At 54.5% G+C, this 25,646-nt stretch overlaps 1 protein-coding gene across 1 annotated transcript in view; it reads right to left on the bottom strand.

The window, feature by feature from the left end:
* GNG7 (G protein subunit gamma 7) overlaps positions 1–25,646 on the bottom strand; it is a 187,422-nt gene that overhangs the window by 24,451 nt on the left and 137,325 nt on the right. Inside the window, exon 3 of the mRNA XM_030795941.1 lies at positions 17,030–17,069. The gene's annotated coding sequence lies outside the window, so the exon portion shown is untranslated. The remainder of the gene's footprint in view (positions 1–17,029; positions 17,070–25,646) is intronic.

The following is a 25,646-nucleotide window of genomic DNA, read 5'->3' as shown; positions in this document are numbered from 1 at the left end:
TCCAGACCAGCCTGGCCAACATGGTGAAACCCCATCTCTACCAAAAAATACAAACATCAGCCGGATGTGGTGGTGCATGCCTGTAGTCCCAGCTACTCGGGAGGCTGAGGTGGGAGAATTGCTTGAACCTGGAAGGCGGAGGCTGCAGTGAGCTATGATTGCGCCACTGCCCTCCAGCCTGGACAACAGAGCAAGACTCTGTCTCAAACAAAACAAAACAAAACAAAACAAAACAAAACAAAACAAAACAAAACAATGAATGGAGAGGAGAAAAGCTGCAGTGGCTATGGAGGCCCTGATGCTGTGGATGGTAAACTGGTATCTTCTGATGATGATGACTTTATTCTAAAAAGAGAACATACACGAGCATCAGGAACAAGGAAAGCCGTGCTGAGTGGCCCAGGTCAATCTGCTGAGAATGAAACCGACTGGGTCAATTTTAGAGAGACCCCTCCACGATGCTATCCAAAGCATGCGTCAGGCCGTCAGCAGGGGTGGTGACTCATGCCTATGATCCTACCACTTTGGGAGGCCAAGGAAGGAGGATCGTTTTGAGGCCAGGAGTTTGAGACCAGCCTGGGCAACATAGTGAGACCCCCGTCTCCACACACACACAAAAAGAAATTAGCCTGGCATGGTGGTGCACACCTGTAGTCCCAGCTACTCGGGAGGCTGAGGCAGGAAGACTGCTTGAGCCCGGGAGTTGGAAGCTGAAGTGAGCTATGATTGCACCGTTGCACTCCAGCCTGGGCAACAGAGCAAGACCCTGTCTTTAAAAAAACACAACAGAAAGGCATGCATGTATTTTACCTACAAGGTTCACTACTCTAACAGCTCCACTGAGATTCCTGAATTCCTCACTGCACTGGAAGTGCTGATGGCTTCAGACTTCCTAGAGATATATATTTTTTTCTTTTTTTTTTGAGACGGAGTCTCACTCTGTCTCCCAGACTGGAGTGCAGTGGCGTGATCTTGGCTCACTGCAAACTCTGCGTCCCGGGTTCACGCCATTCTCCTGCCTCAACCTCCCGAATAGCTGGTACTACAGGCGCCCACCACCAGGCCCAGCTAATTTTTTTTTATATTTTTAGTAGAGACAGGGTTTCACGGTGTTAGCCAGGATGGTCTCGATCTCCTGACCTCGTGATCCGCCCACCTCGGCCTCCCAAAGTGCTGGGATTACAGGCGTGAGCCACCACGCTTGGCTATATAGATATATTTTTTCGAGATGGAGTCTCACTCTGTCTCCCAGGCTGGAGTGCAGTGGCGCGATCTCAGCTCACTGCTACCTGTGCCTCCCGGGTTCAAGCGTTTCTCGTGCCTCAGCCTCCCAAGTAGCTGGGATTACAGACGCCTGCCACCACGCCTAGCTAACGTTCGTATTTTTAGTAGCGATGGGGTTTCACCATATTGGCCAGGCTGGTCTGACCTCCTGAACTCAGGTGATCCGCCTGCCTCGGCTTCCCAAAGCGCTGGGATTACAGGCGAGAGCCACCGCGCCCGGCCATAAGCTCAATTTTAGACGCATACGACATCCAGTGGGGAACGGACACCCACCTCACACGGTCCCCGTGGAGCCCTGAATGGAGCCGTGTGCCAGAGGCTGGTTGTCGTCCCTCCCCCGGCTGCCCTGTCACATTGGCCAAAGGGTTTAGGGAGAACAACCTAGAGGGTTTGCTCATCCAGTGGCCTAAAGTTCTGCATTCTAAATATACACCATCCCAGGAACTCACACCTCTTCTTTCTCTCTCCTTCCTTCCTTCCTTCCTCCCTCCCTCCCTTCCTCCCTTCCTCCCTCTCTTCTTCTCTCTCCCTCTCCTTCCTTCCTTCCTCCCTCCCTCCGTCCCTCTTTCTCTTCCTTTCTTCTCTCTCCCTCTCCTTCCTTCCTTCCTTCCCTCCCTCCCTCCCTTCCTCCCTTCCTCCCTCTCTTCTTCTCTCTCCCTCTCCTTCCTTCCTTCCTCCCTCCCTCCGTCCCTCTTTCTCTTCCTTTCTTCTCTCTCCCTCTCCTTCCTTCCTTCCCTCCCTCCCTCCCTTCCTCCCTTCCTCCCTCTCTTCTTCTCTCTCCCTCTCCTTCCTTCCTTCTCCCTCCCTCCGTCCCTCTTTCTCTTCCTTTCTTCTCTCTCCCTCTCCTTCCTTCCTTCCTTCCCTCCTCCCTCCCTCCCTCTCTCTCTTTCCCTTCCTTCCTTCCCTCCTCTCTCCCTCCCTCTCTTTTCCTTCCTTCCTTCCTTCCTTTCTCTCTCTCTTTCTTTCTTCCTTTCTTTCTCTCTCTCTTTCTTTCTTTCTTCTTTCTCAATATCTCGCTCTCTTTCTTTCTTTCTTTTTTTCTTCTCTGAGACGGGGCCTCACTCTGTTGCCCAGGCTAGAGTACAGTGGTGTGATCCCAGCTCACTGAAGCCTTGAACTCCTGGGCCCACGCGATTCTCCTGCTCCAGCCTCCCAAGTAGCTGGGACCACAGTCACACGCCACCATGCCCAGCTAATGTTTTAATTTTTTTTGTAGAGATGGGGGTCTCACTATGTTGTCCAGGCTGGTCTCGAGCTCCTGGCCTCCAGTGATCCTCCTGCCTCAGCCTCCCAAAGTGCTGGGATTACAGGCGGAGCCTCCACACCCGGCCTGTGCTCTAAGACTGATTCTTGCCAGGACCCTTTAGCACCACGGTGTGCCCAGCCTGTGCAGAGGGTGGGTACGTGGGACCCTGCTAGGGGGTGGGTGGGCTGAATCCAGGTGTCCTGGGCTGTAAAGCCAAGAAGCAGACAGCAGGCCTGGGGTGGCTGGAGATTTCGCGGGTACCCTGGGGGCGCTGAGGCTGGAGCATCCCGAGAAGCCCAAACCTGCCTGGCCTGTCTCTGCCGAGCAGACGGCGAGGCCCGCTGGGCAGCGGGACAGACTGGCTTTCCTCCTCCCGGGGAGACCTGCCGGAGCAAACCCAGCTCCTTTTTTAGGTCTGTGATGCCACGGCCACTCTTGGAGGTGTTTTCCAGCTGCACAGGAAGCCGTGACAGCGAGACCCAGAGAGGCTGGGTCTGAATTCCAAGCATAGTTCTCATAGTTGGGAAAGTGCCACTCCCGGCTCGATAAACCGACCAGGAGCCGCCGCCACCAGGGCCATCTTCTCACCAGCAGGGAAAGAGCATGCAGCCGGTGGAGGCTTCTGAGAGCTGGCCGGGCGGCCTGCGTAAAAGGACAGGAATGTCAAGAATGCACCCGGTCTGGCACAGACAGGGACTTTACGGAGCGGCTCCTGGGCCTGGCGGCCAGAGAGGCGAGGGAGCAGGAGCTACCGAGGGTTCCTCCATTGGCAGGGAAGGTCCTGAATCCCCCAGACCCTGTTAAAAGAGGCTGATCAGGTTGGGTGCGGCGGCTCGTGCCTGTAATCCCAGCACTTTGGGAAGCCGAGTCAGGAGAATTGCTTGAGGCCAGGAGTTCAAAGCCAGCCTGGGCAACACAGTGAGACCGTGTCTCTAAAATAAAAAAATAAAAATAAATGTTCTTGGGGTAAGCGCGGCAGAATTTCAGGAGAACATAATGAGGGTGCAGTGAGCTGGGGTGGCACCACTGCACTCCAGCCTGGGCAATACAGCAAGACCCTCCCTGGTCAGGAGTTCAAGACCAGCCTGGCCAACATGGTGAAACCCCATATCTACTAAAAATACACACACACACAAAATTAGCCTGGCATGGTGGTGGGCGCCTGCAATCCCAGCTACTCAAGAGGCTGAGGCAGGAGAATCACTTGAACTTGGAAGGCGGAGGTTGCAGTGAGCCGAGATCACACCACTGCACTCTAGCCTGGGTGACAGAGCGAAACTCCATCAAAGAAAAAAAATTAAAAGGTAAGCTGGGTGTGGTGGCACAAGCCTGTAGTCTCAGCTACTCTGGGAGGCTGAGGCGGGAGGATGGCTTGAGGCCAGGAGTCTGAGGCTGCAGCGAGCTAGGGTTGCACCATTGCACTCCAGACTGGAGGACAAAGTAAGACTCCGTCTCAAGAAAATAAAAATAAAAATAAATTAAGAGAGGCTGATCAGGGCCAAGGGCTGAGCTGGGAAGAAATGGTGCTTCTGTACCTAGCGCTGCCGGGCCTCCTGTCTGGGGCTGGCTGCAGGGCGGCCCTTCCAAACTGCTCCCTGTGGCAGGTGCACAGCCGGGCCTTGGCTAGGCTCACGGGAGGCAGCTCTGTGTGTTCTTTTTTTTTTTTTTTTTTGAGATGGAGTCTTGCTCTGTCACCCAGGCTGGAGTGCAATGGCATGATCTCGGCCCACCGCAACCTCTGCCTCCCGGGTTCAAGTGATTCTCCCGCCTCAGCCTCCCGAGTAGCTGCAATTACAGGCGCTCACAACCACATCCGGCTAACTTTTGTGTTTTTTAGTCGAGACGGGGTTTCACCATGTTGCCCAGGCTGGTCTTGAACTCCTGGCCTCAAGCAATCCACCCACCACGACCTCCCAAAGTGCTGGGATTACAGGTGTGAGTCACCGCACCTGGCCTGGGGTGGGTTTTTTCATTTGTGCACTGCATGTTTATTACTGACAACCAGCAAGGAAAGGGGGACTGCGTCCTACGACTGCAAGGAAGTGAATTCAGGAAGAACCTGAATGAGCTGGGGATGACAGCTGGAAGCTTCGTGTCACACAGCAGGCGACTCATATTTTCAGTTTCAGCCTGGGAGACCCTGGGCAGAGGACCCCATTGCACCATGACCTCCAGAACTGTAAGCTCAGGCAGGGGTGCTGCTTTAAGCCACCACGTGCGCAGTAGTTTGTTATGCGGTGTGAGGAGCTGATACACAAGGCCAGGATGGGACCGGTTAGGGTCTCCAGGCTGGAGCGCCTGCCGGGGAGCAGGCGTGGGTCCCACAGCCCGGGAGAGCTTCAGCTCTTATTCGCCATCTGCTGCTGCTAGGTGTTAAATGCTGGACTGAGCATGCTGCACACATCATCTCTGCTGTTTTCCTTTTTTTTTTTGGTTGTTATTGTTGTTGTTGTGTTGTTTTGTTTTGTTTTTGGGCAGAGTCTCGCTCTGTCGCCCAGGCTGGAGTGCAATGGCGCCATCTCGGCTCACTGCAACCTCCACCTCCCGGGTTCAAGTGATTCTCCTGCCTCAGCCTCCTGAGTAGCTGGGATTACAGGCATCCACCACTGTGCCTGGCTAATTTTTTATTTTTATTTTTTGTAGAGACAGAGTTTCACCATGTTGGCCAGGCTGGTCTCGAACTCCTGACCCCAAGTGATCCGCCCGCCTTGGCCTCCCAAAGTCCTGGGATTCCAGGTATGAGACGCCGTGCCTGGCCTCCCTTTTTTTTTTTGAAACAGGGTCTTGCTCTGTCACCCAGGCTGGAGTGCAGTGGTGCAATCACCGCTCACTGCAGCCTTGACCTCCTGGCCTCCAGGGATCCTCCCACCTCAGCCTCTTGAGTAGCTGGGACTACAGGTGTGCACCACCATGCCCGGCTAATTTTTAATATTTTTTCTTTTAGAGCTGGGGCCTCGCTCTATTGCTCAGGCTGGTCTCAAACTCTTGGGCTCAAGCAATCCCTCTGCCTCGGCCTCCCGGAGTGCTGGGATCTCGGGCATGAACCCCTGCTCCCGGCCTGCAATTTGTCTTTTCACAGCCCTGAGATGAGGGTGCAGCATTAAAACCGTGCAGAGGGTGGCTTCTTCTCCATGACCCGAGCAAACCGTCCCCCCACGGCTGCTGCTTCCTGTAAACCAGCTCCTAAGCCCGGCGTGCGTTTGCTTTCCTGACGGCACAGGAAGTCAGGCTCAGCGAATTCCAGCTCAGAGCGGGCTCTGGTGGCTTCCAGGCAGTTCCACAATGAGGCGGCTGCGCTTTTCCAGTCTGCTCATCAAAGCAGACCCAGCCTTGTGTGGCGCGGCGTGCCGGGGTGAGTCAGCCCCGGGGGAAGGTGGCCTTGAAGGCGGGAGGGGCGGCCGGCCTGCAGCAGCAACGTGAGAACAGAAGCAGCCTTCATCTGGCTTTAAAACTTCCAGAACCAGTAGCTTTATAGCTCGCAGAGCTCCTGGACTCTTTCCTCCTGGGGTCTGGCAATCCTCCACCCCTCACCCCTCCAAACCTGTGCCTGCCTCGGAAAAGGAAAGAAAAATAAACCCCAAGCAACAAAACCAGCAACCAGATTTGGCAGGAGGGGAGACAATGCTTGGAGTGGAAACGTCAGCCCTTGCCCGTGGAGGGATGACTGCTTCTGAGAACACAGTGTTCAGAGACAAGAGAGACAGGGTGTTATGTTTAGAGAGGAAAAGATCCAAACCCAAACAAAACGGAACAGTAGTTTGGGAGAGAAGAGAAGGCTCCGAGGCGCTGTGAGGAACAAGTCGCCTTCGCACAGTGGCCGGGGCAGCTGGGTTTGCAGAGAGCTGTGTCCCCGGGCACCTGCGTCAATGTGCACATCTGCACGCCCGCTGTGGGCACGAGGGCCTCAGCCATGAGCACCCCTGGGAGCCATGAGGACCTCAGTGCATCTCACAGAAGCCCCTGAGGACAGTGTGCAGTGGCGTGATCTCGGCTCACTGCAACCTCCGCCTCCAGGGTTGAGGAGATTCTCCTGCCTCAGCCTCCCGAGTAGCTGGGGTTACAGGTGCCCCCCCGCCCCCACCCCACCCAGCTAATTTTTGCATTTTTAGTAGAGATGGGGTTTCACCATGTTGGCCAGGCTGGTCTCGAACTCCTGACCTCAGGTGATCTGCCCGCATTGGCCTCTCAAAGTGCTGGGATTTTAGGCACGAGCCACCGTGCTGGGCCAACAGTGGCTCTTAATGGGGGCGGGGGGCGGTGATTCAGTCCTGCCAGGAAACCCTGGGCGATGCCTGAGACATCTGTGGTTGTAGGGGTTGGGGGTGCCCCTGGCGTGGAGTGGGCGGAGGCCGAGGATGCTGCTCAGCACCCTGCAGTGCCCAGGCCAGCCCCACCTCAGAGAACAATCTGACCGCCATGTCTACAGTGCCTAGGGGACCCTGGTTTAGACTCTGCAGAAAGGCGCACACATAGGCCAGGCACGGGGGCTCATGCCTCTATTCCCAGCACTTTGGGAGGCCGAGGCGGGCGGATCACTTGACGTCAGGAGTTCGAGACCAGCCTGGTCAACATACTGAAACCCCGTCTCTACTAAAAAAAAAAATCGAAATTAGCTGGGCATGGTGGCGCATGCCTGTAATCCCAGCTACTCAGGAGGCTGAGGCAGGAGAATCGCCTGAACCTGGGAGGCGAGGTTGCAGTGAGCCAAGATTGTGCCACTATACTCCAGCCTGAGCAAAAGAGTGAAACTGTCTTAAAAAAAAAAAAAAAGGGCCAGGTGCAGTGGCTCACACCTGTAATCCCAGCACTTTGGGAGGCTGAGGTGGGTGGATCACCTGAGATCAGGAGTTTGAGACCAGCCTGGCCAACATGGTGAAACCTCCTCTGTACTAAAAATACAAAAAATTAGCTGGGAGTGGTGGTGGGCACCTGTAATGCCAGCTACTTGGGAATCTGAGGCAGGAGAATTGCTTGAACTCGGGAGATGGAGTTTGCAGTAAGCCAAAATCACACCACTGCACTCCCAGCCTGGGGAATGGAGTGAGACTCTGCCTCAAAAACAAAACAAACAAACGAAAAAGAAAGGTGCACACAGCTTCGAGAGTGGACACAGGGCATCAGGGTGAGAAGGCACAGGGCGAGGGTCAGGCGTTGATGTGTCCCCTGGCAGCTGGGATGCAGACCCCCCATGTCCTGCCATGTTCTCACCAGGACGCCAAAGAGGGGACCCACGCAGAGCCCAGCGAGCCTGACTGACATGGGAACTTCAATACAAGAGACAGGTCTGAGACTGGCCACACCTGCTGCCTGCTCCACAGAACCCCAGAGCCCCCTCATCAACGAGGGTCTGCATGCAGACCCTGCACCCAGGGTGGCCCCCGCCCCCCCACGGCACCTGCAGCCTCTCCGGGGCCAGGTCGCCCAGCAGGGCATGGGAGGGCGGCTGTGTGCGGGGCCTTCCATGCCAGCTCTGACCGTTGGTGGCTCTGTGACCTCAAGGCAGGGCCGTGGGGCCCAGGGCTGCAGTCGGGGGGGCCTCTGCCACACGGAAGGGAGGGCCACACCCTGGCTGGAAAACAGCGCCTTGTGACTGTCCCTGTCAGCGCAGGCCCTTTGCTCCCAGGCTAAATCGGTCCCCGGGGCAGCTATATTTAGAAGGGGCTAAAGAGAGGGAATGAATGAGGTGCCCACGAGAAAGTGAAAAATAGACCAGCGGGGCAGGTCCCGCCGCTGCCTTCGGCCGGAGCTCGGAGCCCAAGAATGAGCCGGCTTGTTCAGACAAAGAGGCCGTGGTGACAGAGGGTGACGCGCCGCCAGTGCGGGTTTGGTCGCCGCGGTGACGGGAGCAGGAGAAAAGAAAAGCTGCTCTCTGTCCACCCGGCAGTGGGGTCGGCGGGGGCGGGGGATGACCACAGTCATGTGAGAGTTTGCAAGCCCGGGAACCGGGGCCGGGCCAGGACACTGAACCCCGTGGCTCCTGTCACTCCAGTTCTGGGCTTCCCGGCTGAGGAAATGCTGTCACTCTGGCCCTGGGCCAGGGCAAGGGGCAGCGCCGGCCTCGTGACGGTGGTGCTCGGGAGCTGAAGGCTAGGAGGGGTAGGAAGAGACCAGAAGGCAGTACCGGGCCTTCCCACCTCGGCACAGGGGCACAGGTGGGTCTTTCTCCACTCAGGCTCCCCCAGCAAACTCCTATACACCCTGCAAAGCCCCACCATGTCATCACCTCTGAGAAGACCCTGATTGCAATCATCTATGCACAGCCAGGCTGCACTAAAACCCCTTCTTGGCACACTGGCAGCTCCCTGGACATTCCTTGTGTCCTGTGACATTGTGGCTGCTGCACACGACACACGTTTCTCATCTCGCAGCTCTGGGCTCAGAGTCCAACATGGGCCTCACTGGGTTAAAATCAAGGCATGGGCAGGGCTGGTCCCTCCTGGAGGCTCCAGGGGAGAATCCCTTTTCCGTCTTTCGCCTAGAGGTGCCTGTATCCCTCGGCTCGGGACCCTTCCTCCCCCTTCACAGACACAGCACAGCCTCTTCCAGTCTCTCTCTGACTCTCACCCTCCTGCCTCCTCTCGTGAAGATCCTGTGAGGTCACTGCGCCCCCCGGCTTATCGACGGTGGTGCTTTCATGACTCAGGGGGTCCTTCACTCAATCCCACCTGCAGAGTCCCTTTTTCTGTGTGTGGTGACACAGCCACAGCTCCCAGGGATTAGGACATGGATGTCTTTGAGGCCTTTGTTCTGCCAACCCCAGGCACATCCCAGACGCTGGGTACCAAAGACGCCACTTGGATGGAAGGGGCTGGAGGCCGTGGTGCAGGGAGTTCACAGAGGGTGTTACTTCCCGGAACCCACTCTGTTCCCAGGGCCGATCTCCCAGGACACAGGCTCCCAGGCCCAGGCAGCCCTCGGACGTGGAGTGCCTGCCCCACCTCCATCCATAGCAGGTGCTGCTCCTGTGCATGGGCACGCATGGCCTGGTGCACCCACCCCTCTGGGCTCTGCAGCAGGGGCCAGCCTGTCCGGGCACACACATGGCCAAGGATGGACCTCGAGCCTGGGGTTCTCTGCTGTGGCCCGTGGGCTCCAGGTCACGTCATCAGAATGGCTGGAGGTCACCAGCATTGTGTGTGACATCTCCAGGGCCACCCCACTCCAGCCCTGGTGTTGTTAGAAAGTCCCGGAAAACTACAGGCCCAGGGAGGTGCTCCCTGAGGGCTCGGAATAATTAGGGATGTTTTCATGTTAACAATGAAAAAAAAAAAAAAAAACCAGGTATGGTGGCTCACACCTGTAATCCCAACACTTTGGGAGGCCAAGGCGGGCAGATTGCCTGAGCTCAGGAGTTCGAGACCAGCCTGGGCAACGCGGTGAAACCCGGTCTCTACTAAAATACAAAAGAAATTCGCTGGGCATGGTGGCATGCTACTGTAATCCCAGTAATCCAGGGTGGCATCCCAGGGTGGCATTCCTGTAATCCCAGCTACTCGGGAGGCTGAGGGAGGAGAATGGCGTGAACTCAGGAGGCAGAGGTTGCAGTGGGTTGAGATCGTGCCATTGCACTCTAGCCTGGGCAACAGAGCGAGACTGTGTGGAAAAAAAAAACAAAAAAAACCTAGCCAGGCCCAGTGGCTCACACCTGTAATCCCAGCACTTTGGGAGGCCGAGGTGTGTGGCTCACTTGAGGTCAGGAGTTTGAGACCAGCCTGGCCAACATGGTGAAACCCCGTCTCTACTAAAAATACAAAAATTAGCCGGGTGTGGTGGCGCTCATCTGAAATTCCAGCTACTCGGGAGGCTGAGGCAGAAGAATCACTTGAACCCAGGTGGCGGAGGTCGCAGTGAGCCAAGATCACACCACTACACTCCAGCCTGGGTGCAGAGTGAGACTCCGTCTCAAAAAAAAAAAAAAAAAAAAAAAAAGAAAAGAAAAAAAACCCAATAGCAAATAATGGATGAATTTAAGTTTTAGAGACTTGCTGGTGTGAAGAGCTGAAGTCTAAGGGAGGGGTCTCAACTAGAGGGGACTGTGACCCCCTCCTAGGAGACACTGGGTGATGTCTGGGGACATTTGTGGTTGTTATTACTTGGGGGTGCTCCTGGCATGGAGTGGGTAGAGGCCAGGGGTGCTGCTCAGTGCCCTGCAGTGCCCAGGACAGCCAGTGCAGTGGCTCACGCCTGTAATTCCAGCACTTTAGGAGGCCAAAGCGGGTGGATCATTTGAGGTCAGGAGTTCAAGACCAGCCTGGGCAACATAGTGAAACCTCATCTCCACTAAAAATACAAAAAGTAGCCAAGCGTGGTGGCGCTTGTCTGAAATTCCAGCTACTTGGGAGGCTGAGGCAGAAGAATCGCTTGAACCCAGGAGGCGGAGGTGGCAGTGAGCTGAGATCGCGCCACTGCACTCCAGCCTGGGCGACAGAGCAAGACTCTGTCTCAAAAAAACAAAACAAAACAAAACAAACAAACAAAGACAACCCCATCTCAAGAATAATCTGACCCTAATGTCAGTGATGCTGAGACCCAGAGACCCTGGTCGAAGGGATGTTCCAGCCAGGAGCGGGCTTTCTCGTGAAATGTGCATGTTGTTCGCGTCCCGACAGGTTCAAGTGACAAAGCTGGGCAGGCTGAGGCCACCAAAGGGTCTCCTGGGTCCCTGTTCCTGCCACACACCTTGAATCCTCAATGCCAAGGCAACTCCAAACCCGAGGGACCCCAGGGGGGACACTTGGTCTGGACATGAAGGTTTGGCAGCAAACCGTCAGGACCCCTGGAGAGAACCCTGACTGCTGTGCCGACCCAACTGTGTCTGGCTGAACACTTGACGCTCAAACACAGCAAAGGGCAAGAAAGCAAGTTTCAGTCCAGGATGTACGTTTCGGCAAAAATGGCAGCCATGGGGGCGGAGGTGGGGGAGGACATGGAGGGAGGGCTTCCACAGGGCTGTTTTTTTTTTGTTTGTTTTTTGTTTTTTTTTTGAGATGGAGTCTCCCTCTGTCAACCAGGCTGGAGTGCAATGGCTCAATCTCGACTCATTGCAACCTCCTGGGTTCAAGCAATTCTCCTGCCTCAGCCTCCTGAGTAGCTGGGATTACAGGCATCTGCCACCGCACCCGGCTAATTTTTGTATTTTTAGTAGAGACAGGGTTTCACTATCTTGGCCAGGCTGGTCTTGAACTCCTGACCTTGTGATCCACCTGCCTCGGCCTCCCAAAGTGCTGGGATGACAGACGTGAGCCACCGCACCGTCCGGGGCTGCGTTTTCATCTGGAGGTTCGCACGGGGCCGGGGCATTGTGAGGCTAAGCATGGGAATTTCAGTCTCTCCTCCAGAATCTTCTGGAGAGGCACCACTGCAGCTACCACGGCTGCAGCTACCAGGCACCAGGCACCAGCTGACCAGGAGGGAGGAACCACAAGGCTGCTGTGTCTGGGGTCAGCCAGCAGGCCGGGGGTGAGGGCGGGGGTGACAGGGGAACCAGCACACTTGTTGTGCACAAAGTTCCTTGTGACAGTGAGTTCGTCTTGGCCTCCATCCCAAGATGAGGTTTTGATGACACGCATGGAATTTCTAACAATGAAATGGAGTGTGTGGTTTTGCTCACGCTTACATCCCCTTTTCTTGTCTATCCAAATTCCATTACGCCTTTTCTTGCTAATGCAGCAACACGGCCAAGTCCTGGGCTGCCCCAGGAAGTGCCGAGGCCTCTTGCCGCTCTCAGTGGAAAAGGGAAACGTGGCTGCCTTGGGGCTGGGGTGCCCTGATTCTCAGAATCCCTGTGGAATGGGGAAAGAGTGTTTGGGTTGAGACCTGCTCACGGGAAGTGGGTAGAATGCAGGAGAAGGAGCGGCTGGGAGGCACTGTCTCATCCAGCCCCTGTGGTGACCCTCCTTGCTGGCTTTTTTTGAGACAGAGTCTTGCTCTGTCGCCCAGGCTGGAGCGCACTGGTGCAATCTCGGCTCACTGCAACCTCCGCCTCCCGGTTTCAAGTGATTCTCCTGCCTCAGCCTCCCGAGTAGCTGGGATTACAGGCGCCCAACACCAAGCCCGGCTAATTTTTTTTATTTTTTGGTAGAGTTGCGGTTTCACCATGTTGTTCAGGCTGGCCTTGAACTCCTGACCTCAAGTGATCTCCGCCCACCTCAGCGTCCCAAAGTGCTGGGATTACAGGCAGGAGCCGCCGCTTCCAGCCACCTCTGCTCACCTCCTCACCAAGCCCCAGCTTCTGTGACTGTCTCCCAGAGAGAATGACCATGGCCCTGGTGGGTTCTGAGGGGCCCGCACAGCCTGAGGGACCACCAGCTGCTCTGTGGCCAGAGTCTCATGACTCCAATCCCGCTCTGGCCCCCGAGCCTTGCTGCATCTTTTGGTTGCCAAGCCTCAGTTTCCCCACCTATAAAATGGGGACAATGAGCCCTGCTCCCCAGGGATCCTAGGAGAACTAAAGGATTTGGAGCAGTGGACCTGGCCTGCAGGGGGCATGGCAGAGGTGTCTGCTGAGTTGCTGAGTAGGGGGAGCTGAGGACCAGGGAGGCATCAGTGGTGGGGATGGCCAGGCTGCTGGGAACAGGGCCAGGGGACTTAGCCAGGGCCCGACGAGAACTGCCTGATGTCATTGCTGGAGCCTCTTGTCATCCCTCCCAGCAGATGCTGCAGCATAGGGACCTAATCCCCATGGTACGTGGCCACGTGGCTGGCAGCTTGAGCCTGCGGCCTGGAGACACCTGAGCCCTGCCCTGGCAGCTCCGTGCCACCTGCCGTCCAGCCGCACTGCCATCAGCCAGCACGTGTGTGTCCCAGAGGACCGGGCTCAGGGTGGGCTCCAGGGACCTCGCCCTGGCCATCTGACCTCTAGCAAAGGAGGTCTGGTCTCCCGGTCAGAAAACAGCAGGGAGGGCAGGGACTTCTCCATGGAGAATATATTCACGGAGAAGGACGTAAAAGGATCCAGACCAGACACTGCAGGCACGTGCGACCCCTCGGCCATCAGTCACGTTTTAAATCATCACTGTCTTCGTCGTCATCCTGAGTGTCAGGGGTGTGGGGGCTGGGACTAGGGTGAGGCCATGAGGCACTCACCTTGGGGGCACAATCTAGGGAACGCCAAAAAGCCCCGCCATGCTGGTAAATCATATTTTCATGCAATCTTTTATTATTTATATATAAATATATGTATTTATTAATATATATTTATCTACTTATAATAGATAAATATATATAAACAAATATATATTTATAAATATATAAAAACATATATACATGTCTATATTTTTATTTTTTATTTTTTTTGAGACAGAGTCTCGCTCTGTTGCCCAGGCTGGAGTGCAGTGGCACAATCTCAGCTCACTGCAAGCTCCGCCTCCCGGGTTCATGCCGTTCTCCTGCCTCAGCCTCTCCGAGTAGCTGGGACTACAGGTGCCCGCCACCACGCCCGGCTAATTTTTTGTATTTTTAGTAGAGACGGGGTTTCACCGTGGTCTCGATCTCCTGATCTCGTGATCCGCCCGCCTCGGCCTCGCAAAGTGCTGGGATTACAAGCTTGAGCCACCGCGCCTGGCCTATATACATGTTTATAAATAAAATATATATTTAAATTATATATATATATATATTTTTTTTTTTGAGACAGAGTCTCGCTCTGGCCCCCAGGCTGGAGTGCAACAGCACGATCTCAGCTCACTGCAACCTCTGCCTCCCGGGCTCGAGTGATTCTCCTGCCTCAGCCTCCCGAGTAGCTGGGATTACAGGCATGCACTGCCACGCCTAGCTAATTTTTTTTTATTTTCAGTAGAGATGGGGTTTTGCCATGTTGGCCAGTCTGGTCTTGAACTCCTGACCTCAGGCGATCCACCCACCTTGACCTCACAAAGTGCTGGGATTACAGGCGTGAGCCACCGCACCTGTCTGCTTCTTCTATATTCACAGCTGCTCCCCATCGCTTGCATTCCCGCCTGAGCTCCGCCTCCTGTCACATCAGCGGCGGCATCAGATTCTCATAGAAGCGTGAACCCTATTGTGAACTGTGCATGCGAGGGATCTCGGCTGCACGCTCTTTATGAGAATCTAATGCCTAATGGTCTCGACTGGCTGACAGGATGAAACCCCATCTCTACTAAAAAATACAAAAAACCAGCTGGAAATCACTTGAACCCGGGAGGCAGAGTTTGCAGTAAGCTAAGATCATGCCACTGCACTCCAGACTGGGCAACAGAGAGAGACTCTGTCTCAAAACAAGCAAACAAAAATAATCTAATGCCTGATGATCTCACTGTCTCCCATCACCTCCAGATGGGACCATCTAGTTTTATTTGTTTGTTTGTTATTGAGACAGAGTCTCGCTCTGTTGCCGAGGCTGGAGTGCAATGGTGCGATCTTGGCTCACTACAACCTCCGCCTCCCGCGTTCAAGCGATTCTCCTGCCTCAGTCTCCCAAGTAGCTGGGACTACAGGTGCCCACTACCACACCTGGCTAATTTTTGTATTTTTAGTAGAGATGAGGTTTCATCATGTTGGTCAGGCTAGTCTCGAACTCCTGGCCTCAAGTGATCCGCCCGCCTCAGCCCCCCAAAGTGCTAGGGTTGCAGGTGTGAGCCACCACGCCCAGCCCGGGGACCATCTAGTTGGAGGAAACAAGTTCCGGGCTTCCACTGATCCCACATTATGGTAAGTTGTGGCATTATTTTATTATGTATTACAATGTAATAATAACAGAAATAAAACGCACAATAAAAGTAATGCGTTTGAATCATCCCCAAACCATCCTCCCGGCTCCCCCACCACCCACCTCCCCACTGTCTGTGGAAAAACTGTCTTCCACGAATCCACTCCCTGGGGCCAAAAAGGTTGAGGACTGCTGCCTTAAGGAACCAGTAAAGGACGAACAAAGGCAGCCCCAAGCCAGCAGGAGGAAGGAAATTGTAAAGATCAGAGCAGCGATAAACCAGACAGAGATGAGAAAAACCGGCAAGTCGACGAAACCAAAAGTTGGTTCTTTGAAAAGAGCTGCAAGATTGACAAACCTCTAGCGGGGCTGACCAAAAGCAAAACCATAAAAAAAAAAAAAAAAAAAAAAAGGAAATAAGATGCAAATAACTACAAGCAGAAACGAAAGGGGGACATTACTACCAATCTTATGGAAATAAAAAGCATTATCAGAGAACACTGTAGTATTATGAACCAGTGAGTGACACCCAATTAGGTCATCTACATGAAATGGACAAATTCTTAGAAAAACACGAATGAAACAGATCAGCGACGGTTTCAGGTTCCACTCACATCTCTTAGATACTGACTTAGATGCCAGCATGGCGCTGAGCATATATAGATGTACATTTTATATGTAATATATATATTTTATATGTAATATATAATATGTAATATATAATATATATATATATATATACACACACAGTGGCGTGCGCCTGTAGTCCCAGCTACTCGGGAGGCTGAGGCAAGAGGATTGCTTGAACCCAGGAGTTCGAGATTGCAGTGAGCTATAATATAATATTATATATAATAGATAATATATATATATATTTTTTTCTTTTCTTTAGAGACCTGATCTCACTCTGTTGCCCAGTGTGGAGTCCTGTGGTGCAATCACAACCGCAGCTCACAGTAGCCTCCACCTCCTGGGCTCAAGTGATCCTTCCACCTCAGCCTCCCAAAATGCTAGGATTACAGGCACATGCCACCACACTGGGTATATTTTTTAAGAGACCGGGTCTCGCTCTGTCACCTAGGCTGGAGTACAGTGGTGTGATCATAGCTCACTGCAACCTCGAACTCCTGGGTTCAAGCAATCCTCTTGCCTCAGCCTCCTGAGTAGCTGGGACTACAGGCACATGCCACTGTGTATACATATATGTAGGTATATGTGTGTATAAAATATATATGATATATATATATATATATTTTGAGACAGAGTCTCACTCTATTGCCCAGGCTGGTGTACAGTAGCGTGATCTCGGCTCACTGCAACCTCCGTCTCCTGGGTTCAAGTGATTCTCCTGCCTCAGCTTCCGGAGTAGCTGGGATTACAGGCACATGCCACCATGCCCTGCTAATTTTTGTATTTTTGGTAGAGACGGGCTTTCGCCATGTTGGCCAGCCTGGTCTCAAACGCCTGACCTCAGGTGACCCACCTGCCTCGGCCTCCCAAAGTGCTGGGATTACAGGCGTGAGCCACTGCACCTGGCTATTTTTATATTTTTGTATCTATATCCTTGTTTAATCTTTGCGACCTTCCTGCAAAACGCAGAACGTCATCTCCACTGCAGACAGTTGACAGGAACCCACCCAAACGGGGCAGAGCTGGTAAAAGGGGATCTGGGATTTGAACTCAGGTTTCCTGGCTCTGAGCCCGGAGCCCTTTTATGGGATGACTCAACCTCCCAATGTGTCAGGCACACATAAAAGACTGGGGCTTGTTTGTTCCTTTTTCTAAAAAACAAGAGATTCCAAGCTCATGAAGTAATAGAAAATGCCACATACCTTTTTTAGTTTCCCCAGGAATCACGGCTTGCTGTACACCCTGTTTAAAAAAGGACAGAGAAGGAGAAAAGCATGGTTACATATTTTTTACTTACAAGGAACTCACAGAGCTACCTCCGGCTTTTATCGGAGAAGGACGTTGCTGTCCCCAAAAACGAGGCATGGGAATTCAAAACGGCCGTGCCCTCCGGAGAAAACGGGGGCAGAATCAACTTTATTCTTTACCACCAATCCGTGCGGAAAAGACCTGGATGCTTCTCTCGCAGGACAACAGAGCAAATTATCTCCTAGAAACTTGTGTTATTCTATTTCAGAACAAGGAAGCCCCAACCCCACAGTCAAAGTCCAGTCCATCAGACACACCAGTGCAAGAAAAACAAAATATCCAGGCACGGAGCCTTCTCATGGAATACTTCGGTGTTTTTCCATCTCTGATTTCTACTTTTATGTAAGCCACGTGCCGGGCAAAGGGAGAGGTGGAATGTGGAAACTGGGGACAAACCAATTAACCCCGAATGGAGGAACTGACAGGTATACGGGGGGCAGGAAGGCCGGGGGTCTCACGTGAGCTGCCGGGGGCCAGGGGGTCAACAGGAAGGAAAGCACGGCTCCAGGCCCCCGTGATTGGTCTCCGGGGGGTCAGCGGGGTTGGGGCCTTTGGAGCTGCCGTTTTCCATGGAACGGAATCCTCTGCTCCAAACCGGACCCTGGATAGAGCCGGGCCCCGCATCCGTCTCCGATGCAGAGTGCACGGATCGTGATGGGGGGGCCCACGGGGACCACCTTCTGTGGTCTTTCCTGACTCCCACGAAGGCCTGGAGGGAGAGGCAGGCAGCGATATGCCCCCTCCAGCTTTGCGGCAGCCTCCTATTTCGTGGACATGGAGGCCCGAGGCAGGCAAAGCCCCTGCCTTGCTGAGCGTCTGCACCGGCCGAGGTCACAGGGCCGGGACTTGCGCACAACGGGCCCAGATGCCAGGTTCTGTGTCTCCCGGTTAGGCCACCACTGCTCTGCTGCTGAGCCGCCGGCCCCACTTGGAGAAGCCAGGAGCTGCACCACTGTCAGCTCTAGGGGAGGCCCTGTCCTGCGTAGCGGGGCTCACCCTGCAGTGGGCTTGCCCGGCGAGGTCAGCAGACGCCCCTGCACCGGGCCCAACCCAGGCCCAACTTCCTGAGCTGCTCGAGGCCGGGCTGGGCCGGGTTCACGTGGACGAGGCTGTTTCCCTCCTGCCCTGAAGGGCGCCTGTGGTCTCTGAAGCCGGCCAGGCCCCTCTTCCTTCACAAACATTTGCTGTTTCCACAAACCAATGGGTTTTTTTCCACCGACACAAAGAAGAGCCACACGGCTGCTGCCCCTGGGCTGGAGTCCGGGCCACGCACACACGACACTTTCTCAGCAGCCCTGCGCCCTGGGGCTGCATTGGAGGCCAAGGAAGCTGAGGTCGGCGGGAAGCCTCCTTACCTTGCAGCCCAGCTGGGGAGGCCAAGTCCCGGCTTTCCCGGGGGCTCCCAGGTCTCAGCTGCAGGAAGGCGGTAACTGAGGTCACCTTCTCCTAAGCGAGGGTCTCTCCCCCCACCCAGCATTACGGACACCAGCGCCGGATTGTTCTCCGGGGCGGGACCATCTGGGCTCTGCAGGGTGCTGAGCAGCGTCCCTCGCCTCCACCTGCTCCATGCCAGGAGCACCCCCCAGATGTGTTGGCCACAAATGTCCCCAGACACTGCCCAGGGTCCCCTGCCAGGGGGCTGCCTCCCCTCCCACCTCTACACACACGTACACACACACGCACACGCACGCACACACGCACGCACACACACGCACTCACACACATGCACACGCACACACATGCACACTCACACACATGCACGCACAGACACACACGTGCACACACATTTGCATGCATTCATGTGCACACATACACGTGCACACACATTTGCATGCACGCAGACACGTGCACACAGACGTGCACATACATGCACAGACACACATGTGCACACACAGACACACACATGTGCACACACACACGTGCACGCACACATGCACGCAGAAGCGAGAGCCTCCACCCAATCCTGCATCTAAAGCAAGGTCCTGCTAGTAAACACGCACAGACTCAAGAAACGAGGGGCCCCAGGACTTTTCCTCCCTCCTGCCCAAAGGTGCCTGCACTCACAAAAGACTCAGAGGCTCCGCCTGGCCGGGTCAGTGAACGGAGTCGTAGCACCGTTCCAGGACCGTGATAGAGAACGACGGGAAATTAGACTTCTGGCCCGTCACAAACTCTTGAGTAAGTGCGACATGCCCAGGCCAGCCCGGTGTGACCTCAGCTCCTGATCCATAAGATCAGGACAGTGACCGAGGATGCTGGGGCCACCTCACCTGCAGTCTCGGGTCAGCCTCAGAACCCACAGGACTTTGACCCTGCCCCAGGCCATGGCCCTTGACCAGGGAACCACAGCTCCTCATTCTGTTGGGGTGACTCGGTGCATTTCTCTCTCAGGCTTACTTTTTTTTTTTCTTTGAGATGGAGTCTCACTCTGTCACCCAGGCTGGAGTGCGGTAGCGCGATCTTGGCTCACTGCAACCTCTGCCTCCTGGGTTCAAGCGATTCTCCTGCCTCAGCCTCTCAAGTAGCTGGGACTACAGGCACGGGCCACCACGCCTGGGTAATTTTTTGTATTTTTAGTAGAGAGGGGGTTTCACCGTGTTAGCCAGGATGGTCTTGATCTCCTGACCTCGTGATCTGCCCACCTCGGCCTCCGAAAGTGCTGGGATTACAGGCGTGAACCCCCACGCCCGGCCTCTCAGGCTTACTTTTAGGTGGCTGGAAATACCGCTTTTCGTCAGCACACTGTATTATTTTCATCACCCTTGCCACCGATGGGCATCGTTGTTTTTTTTTTGTTTTTTTTTTTTTTGAGATAGGGTCTGTTACCCAGGCTGGAGAGTGCAATGGTGTGATCACAGCTCACTGCAGCCTCAACCTCCTGGGCTCAAGCGATCTTCCCTCCTCAGCCTCCTGAGTAGCTGAGATTACAGGCACATGCCACCACACCCAGCTAATTTTTATTCTTGCACAGACAGGGTTTTGCCATGTTGCCCAGGCTGGTCTCAAACTCCTGGGCCCAAGCGATCCTCCCACCTTGGCCTCCTAAAGTGCTGGGATGACAGGTGCGTGCCACTGCACCTGGCCAGCAGAAAAGATTTTAAAGGCAGATGATCAAACCGTGTGTAGAACCTCAATTTTTTTTTTTTTTTTTTTTTTTGAGACAGAGTCTCGCTCTGTCGCCCAGGCTGGAGTGCAGTGGCGCAATCTCGGCTCATTGCAAGCTCCGCCTCCCGGGTTCACGCCATTCTCCTGCCTCAGCCTCCCAAGTAGCTGGGACTACAGGCGCCCGCCACCACGCCTGACTAATTTTTTGTATTTTTAGTAGAGACGGGGTTTCACCCTGTTAGCCAGGATGGTCTCAATCTCCTGACCTCGTGATCCACCCGCCTCGGCCTCCCAAAGTGCTGGGATTACAGGCGTGAGCCACCGCGCCCGGCCAGAACCTCAATTTTTAAAAATAAAAGTGTGTGTGTAGATGTCTGGAGAAAGGATAAAGTGCTGGGATTGTGGATGATTTTCCTCTCCTTATGTGATTCTCAGATTCTGTAAAATGAAGTTATATAACTTTCTTTCCCCTTCCTTCCTTCCTTCCTTCCTTCCTTCCTTCCTTCCTTCCTTCCCTTCTCTCTCTCTTTCTCTCTTTCTTCTCTCTCTTTCTCTATTTCCTTCTTTTCTCTCTTTCTCTCTTTCCTTTTTATTTTTATTTTTTATTTTTTGAGACAGGTGTCGTTCTGTCACCCAGGATGGAGTGCAATGGTGCGATCTCTGCTGACTGCAACCTCTGCCTCCTGGGCTCAAGCAATTCTCCTGCCTCAGACTCCCGAGTAGCTGAGATTACAGGCATGCACCACCACGCTTGGCTAATTTTTGTATTTTCAGTAGAGACAGGGTTTCACCATGTTGGCCAGGCTGGTCTCGAACTCCTGACCTCAAGTGATCCACTCACCTTGGCCTCCCAAAGTGCTGGGATTATAAGCGCCCAGCCTGTGTGTTTCCTTTCAAAGGCACCTTTTTTTTTTTTTTTTTTTTTTTCTTTTAGTAGAGGCGGGGTTTCTCCATGTTGGTCAGGCTGGTCTCGATCTCTTGACCTTCTTGACCTTGTGATCTGCCCGCCTCGGCCTCCCAAAGTGCTGGGATTACAGGCATGAGCCACCGCGCCCGGCTAACTTTTGTATTTTTTGTAGAGAAGAGGTCTTGCCCAGGCTGGTCTCGAACTCTTGACCTCGTGATCCGCCCGCCTCAGCATCCCAAAGTGCTGGGATTACAGGCATGAGCCACCGTGCCCGTCTCAAAGGCGCCTTCTTGAATGCCTATCGATGACGGGAGTGTTGAACAGGGCGGCTGCTCTCAGTCCTGCCTGAGCGAAGCTTCTCTCACCTACCGGTTCCTGCACACGGCCCCGAGGGACACGAGAAGGGGGGGCCTCAGCACGATGCCAGGGGCCACTGCAAACAGCAAAATCACCAACAAGAGTACAAAAACCCAAACCCCGAGGCTCTCGCTCGACAGTAATGAGGGCGTGGTCCACCTGGGAGGGGAAATGGGAAGGTGGAGCGTGGCCTCCGCTCAGGGAACACACACCCACGACTCTAATTTCTGTCTCTCTGTGCGTGTCCCAGGATGAGAGGGAAAGTACCCCAGGCATCGATTTGGGGTTCACGAATACACACCATCATGCTGGCGAATTCGCAAATACGGACTCCGTGAACAACCAAGGGGACTACAGTACGAACCCAGCCTGTCCCTCACGCCCCCTCCGTGTGCTCAGGGCCTGGCCGTGGCAAGAAGGAGGGGACTGCCTCGGACCCCACATCACCCCATCCCACAGGTCTGTCTCCCACCGGCCCCCATGGTCGATTCTCAGGAGAGGAGGTCCGACCTGCTTTAGGGGGCCCAAGCAGGACCCCCGTACCTCCACATCTTATTTCTGTGTCCCACCCAGTCTTTCCCTTGAGGCAGTGACTCTCACCTGGGAGTGGCCCTGCTCCCAGGGGACCCTGGACGGTGGCTGGGGACATTGTGGTTATCCCGACTTGGGGGTGCTCCTGGCATGGGGTGGGCGGACGCTGCGGTGCCCAGGACGGCCCTGTTCCAGAGAAGGGTCCAGCCCCGATGTCCACAGGGCCCAGGGGGGACCCTGAATTCATTATTTGGGAAAAGGCTGGGCGCGGTGGCTCACGCCTGTCATCCCAACACTTTGGGAGGCCAAGGTGGGTGGATCACTTGATGTCAGGAGTTCGAGACCAGCCTGACCAACATGAGGAGACCCCGTCTCTACTAAAAATACAAAAATTAGCCAGGCATGGTGGTGGGTGCCTGTAATCCCAGGTACTCAGGAGGCTGAGGCAGGAGAACTGCTTGAACCTGGGAGGCGGATGTTGCAGTGAGCTGAGATCGCACCATTGCACTCCAGCCCGGGCAACAGAAGGAGACTGTCTCAAAAAAAAAATTATTTGGGAAAACAGTTGAGTGCAATTTCTGCTTACAGTAGGCATCAGAATAAGCTCCCGATGGGGCACAGGGTGTGTAAACCAGGGGGACCCCCAGCTCCTGGGACTCACCTCCTCTCTCCCTCCCACTCAGGGTGTGGATTTCAATGTGTGCAGCCTCCTGGGGCCTCAGCAGAGCAGAGGATCATGGGACGCAGAGTCTCTTGGGGGTCCGTGGAATCCCATAACCCAGGGGGGCTCAACCAGGATGATTCTGCACCCAGGGGACACCGGGCCATGTCTGGGGACATCTGTGGTTGTCACGACTGGGGGCGCTCCTGGCACGGAGTGGGTGGAGGCCAGGGATGCTGCTTGGCACCCTGCAGTGCCCAGGTTGGCCCCACCCCAGAGAATGACCCAGGCCCCAATATCCACAGTGCCCTGGGGAGACCCTGGTTAGGTCCTGTCACAGTGCTGGTTCCATCAGCACCACTGCCCTTCTGTGCCCAGGAGGGGCCCTGTCCTCCCCCTGTCCCTTCCTCTCTGCACCCTGGCCTGGGTCTTTGACCCTCCCAGCTCTCAGCACTCTTGGACACACAATCCCCACAAGAGCCTATCTCAGAAGGATAGAAATGACACTGGTTGGCCGGGCTTGGTGGCTCATGCCTGTAATCCCAGCACTTTGGGAGGCTGAGGCAGGTGGATCACCTGAAGTCAGGAGTTCAAGACCAGTCTGGCCAACATGGTGAAACTCCGTCTCTACTAAAAATATTTTTTAAAAAAAGAAAAAGTTAGCCGGACATGGCAGCAGGCGCCTGTGATCCCAGCTACTTGGGAGGCTGAGGCAGGAGAAACGCTTGAACCTGGGAGGCAGAGGTTACAGTGAGCCGAGATTGCACCAATGCATTCCAGCCTGGGTGACAAGAGCAAAACTCTGTCTAAAAAAAAAAGAAATGACACTGGCTTCTTTCTCTTCTTTGCACTCTGAAAAGCACCTGAGAGCAAAGTGCCCGGCAGAGGCAGCTGCCCTGGGGCGACCTGAGACACAGGAAACCCTGTTTCCCCTGTTTCTGGGCTTCGCAGGTCTCTTCTGGGAGACCAGCGGGTAATCCCCTTCCTCCAGCATTTCTCTGAGAAGTTCCTCTGCATTCTGCTTCTCAGAAAGAAACCGGGGTCCGGGGCAGGCATTCACGCCCTCCACCCACTCAGGGCTTTGCAGTAACACCCTTGGGATCTGCAGGTTCACGAGAGCCAGAGCCTTGAGTCACCGCAGCCCTGGAACTGCCGGGGTCCCCACCTGCTCAGCCCCAGGAACACACATCTACAGCGGATTCCTTTTTCTTTCTTTTCCTTTTTTTTCTTCTTGAGACGGAGTCTGGCTCTGTCGCCCAGGCTGGAGTGCAGTGGCGCGATCTCGGCTCACTGCAAGCTCCGCCTCCTGGGTTCAAGTGATTCTCCTGCCTCAGCCTCCCAAAGTGCTGGGATTACAGGTGTGAGCCACTGCCCTCTGCTCCTTTTCCTTTTCTTTTAAATGATTAATACTCATGATTTCTGTTCAGCTGAAAGCTACACTCACTTTCAATATCTACAACTGGGTTTTTCCCCTGGGCACTGTGCACACTGGGGCCACATCCTTCTCTGGGGTGGGGCCATCCTGGGCACTGCAGGGTGCTGAGCAGCGTCCCTGACCTCCACGCACTCCATGCCAGCAGCAGGTGCCCCCAGACATTTACCGAGTGTACCCTGGTGGTGGGGACAGAATCGCTCCCAGGGTACACTGGAATCTTAGGGGATTCCACTGACCCCCAAGAGACTCTGGGTCCGTGATCCTCTGCCCTGCTGAGTTCCCAGAAGGCTGCACACATTGAAATCCACACTCTTAGTGGGGAGGGAGAGAGGATGTGAGTCCCAGGAGCTGGGGTCCCTCTGGTTTACACCATCGGCCCCATAGGGAGTTTATTCCGGTGTCCAGTGTGAACAAGGGACAGATTCAATCTTTTTCTTTTTTTTTTTTTTTTTTTGAGACAGAGTCTCGCTCTGTTGCCCAGGCTGGAGTGCAGTGGCGCGATCTCGGCTCACTGCAAGCTCTGCCTCCTGGGTTCACGCCATTCTCCTGCCTCAGCCTCCCGAGTAGCTGGGACTACATGTGCCCGCTACCACGCCCGGCGAATTTTTTTTTTGGTATTTTTACCAAAGACGGGGTTTCACCGTGTTAGCCAGGATGGTCTCGATCTCCTGACCTCGTGATCTGCCCGCCTCTGCCTCCCAAAGTGCTGGGATTACAGGTGTGAGCCACCATGCCTGGCCCAGTATTTTTCAAATAATGAACACAGGTCTCTCCCGCTCTGTACTCTGGACATTGGGGCTGGATCGTTCTCTGGGGTGGGGCTGTCCTCAGCACTGTAGGGTGCTGAGCAGCATCCCTGGCCTCCACCCACTCCATGACGGGAGCACCCCGTAGTCGTGACTACCAGAAATGTCCCCACACTCTACTCAGGATCCCAAGAGAACCCCTCCCAAGCATTATTGAGGTCACACTTTTTTTTGTTTATGTTTTGAGATAAGTTTCATTTCTCTTGCCCAGGCTGGAGTGCAGTGGCACGATCTTAGCTCACTGCAACCTTTGACTCCTGGGTTCAAGTGATTCTCCTGCCTCAGCCTCCCTACAGTAGCTGGAACTACGGGTGTGCACCACCACGCCTGGCTAATTTTGGAATTTTTAGTAGAGATGGGGTTTCGCCACGTTGCCCAGGCTGGTCTTGAATTCCTGACCTCAAGTGATCCACCCACCTCGGCCTCCCAAATTGCTGGGATAACAGGCATGAGCCACCACGCCCGGCCCAGGTCACACCTTTGAACCCTTCAGTGGGCTTATTTTATGTGTGAATTTTTAGCCTAATTGTCAACTGTCGAGTTATTTAAACCTTCCCACCCAAGCTTCCTTGGTCCAGAGAGGATTTGAAGCCCATACATAAACAACACAGCAGCATTGCGAATCCAGGAATGGAGGAGACGGTGAAGGTGGTATTTAGGGGTGTTGGGTGGGGTGGGAGAAATAGCAGGGAAAAATCAAAGGATGGTT

Source organism: Nomascus leucogenys, chromosome 17, assembly GCF_006542625.1.
Source record: "Nomascus leucogenys isolate Asia chromosome 17, Asia_NLE_v1, whole genome shotgun sequence".
Taxonomy (NCBI): domain Eukaryota; kingdom Metazoa; phylum Chordata; class Mammalia; order Primates; family Hylobatidae; genus Nomascus; species Nomascus leucogenys.
This window is presented reverse-complemented; position numbering and strand designations above follow the sequence as displayed.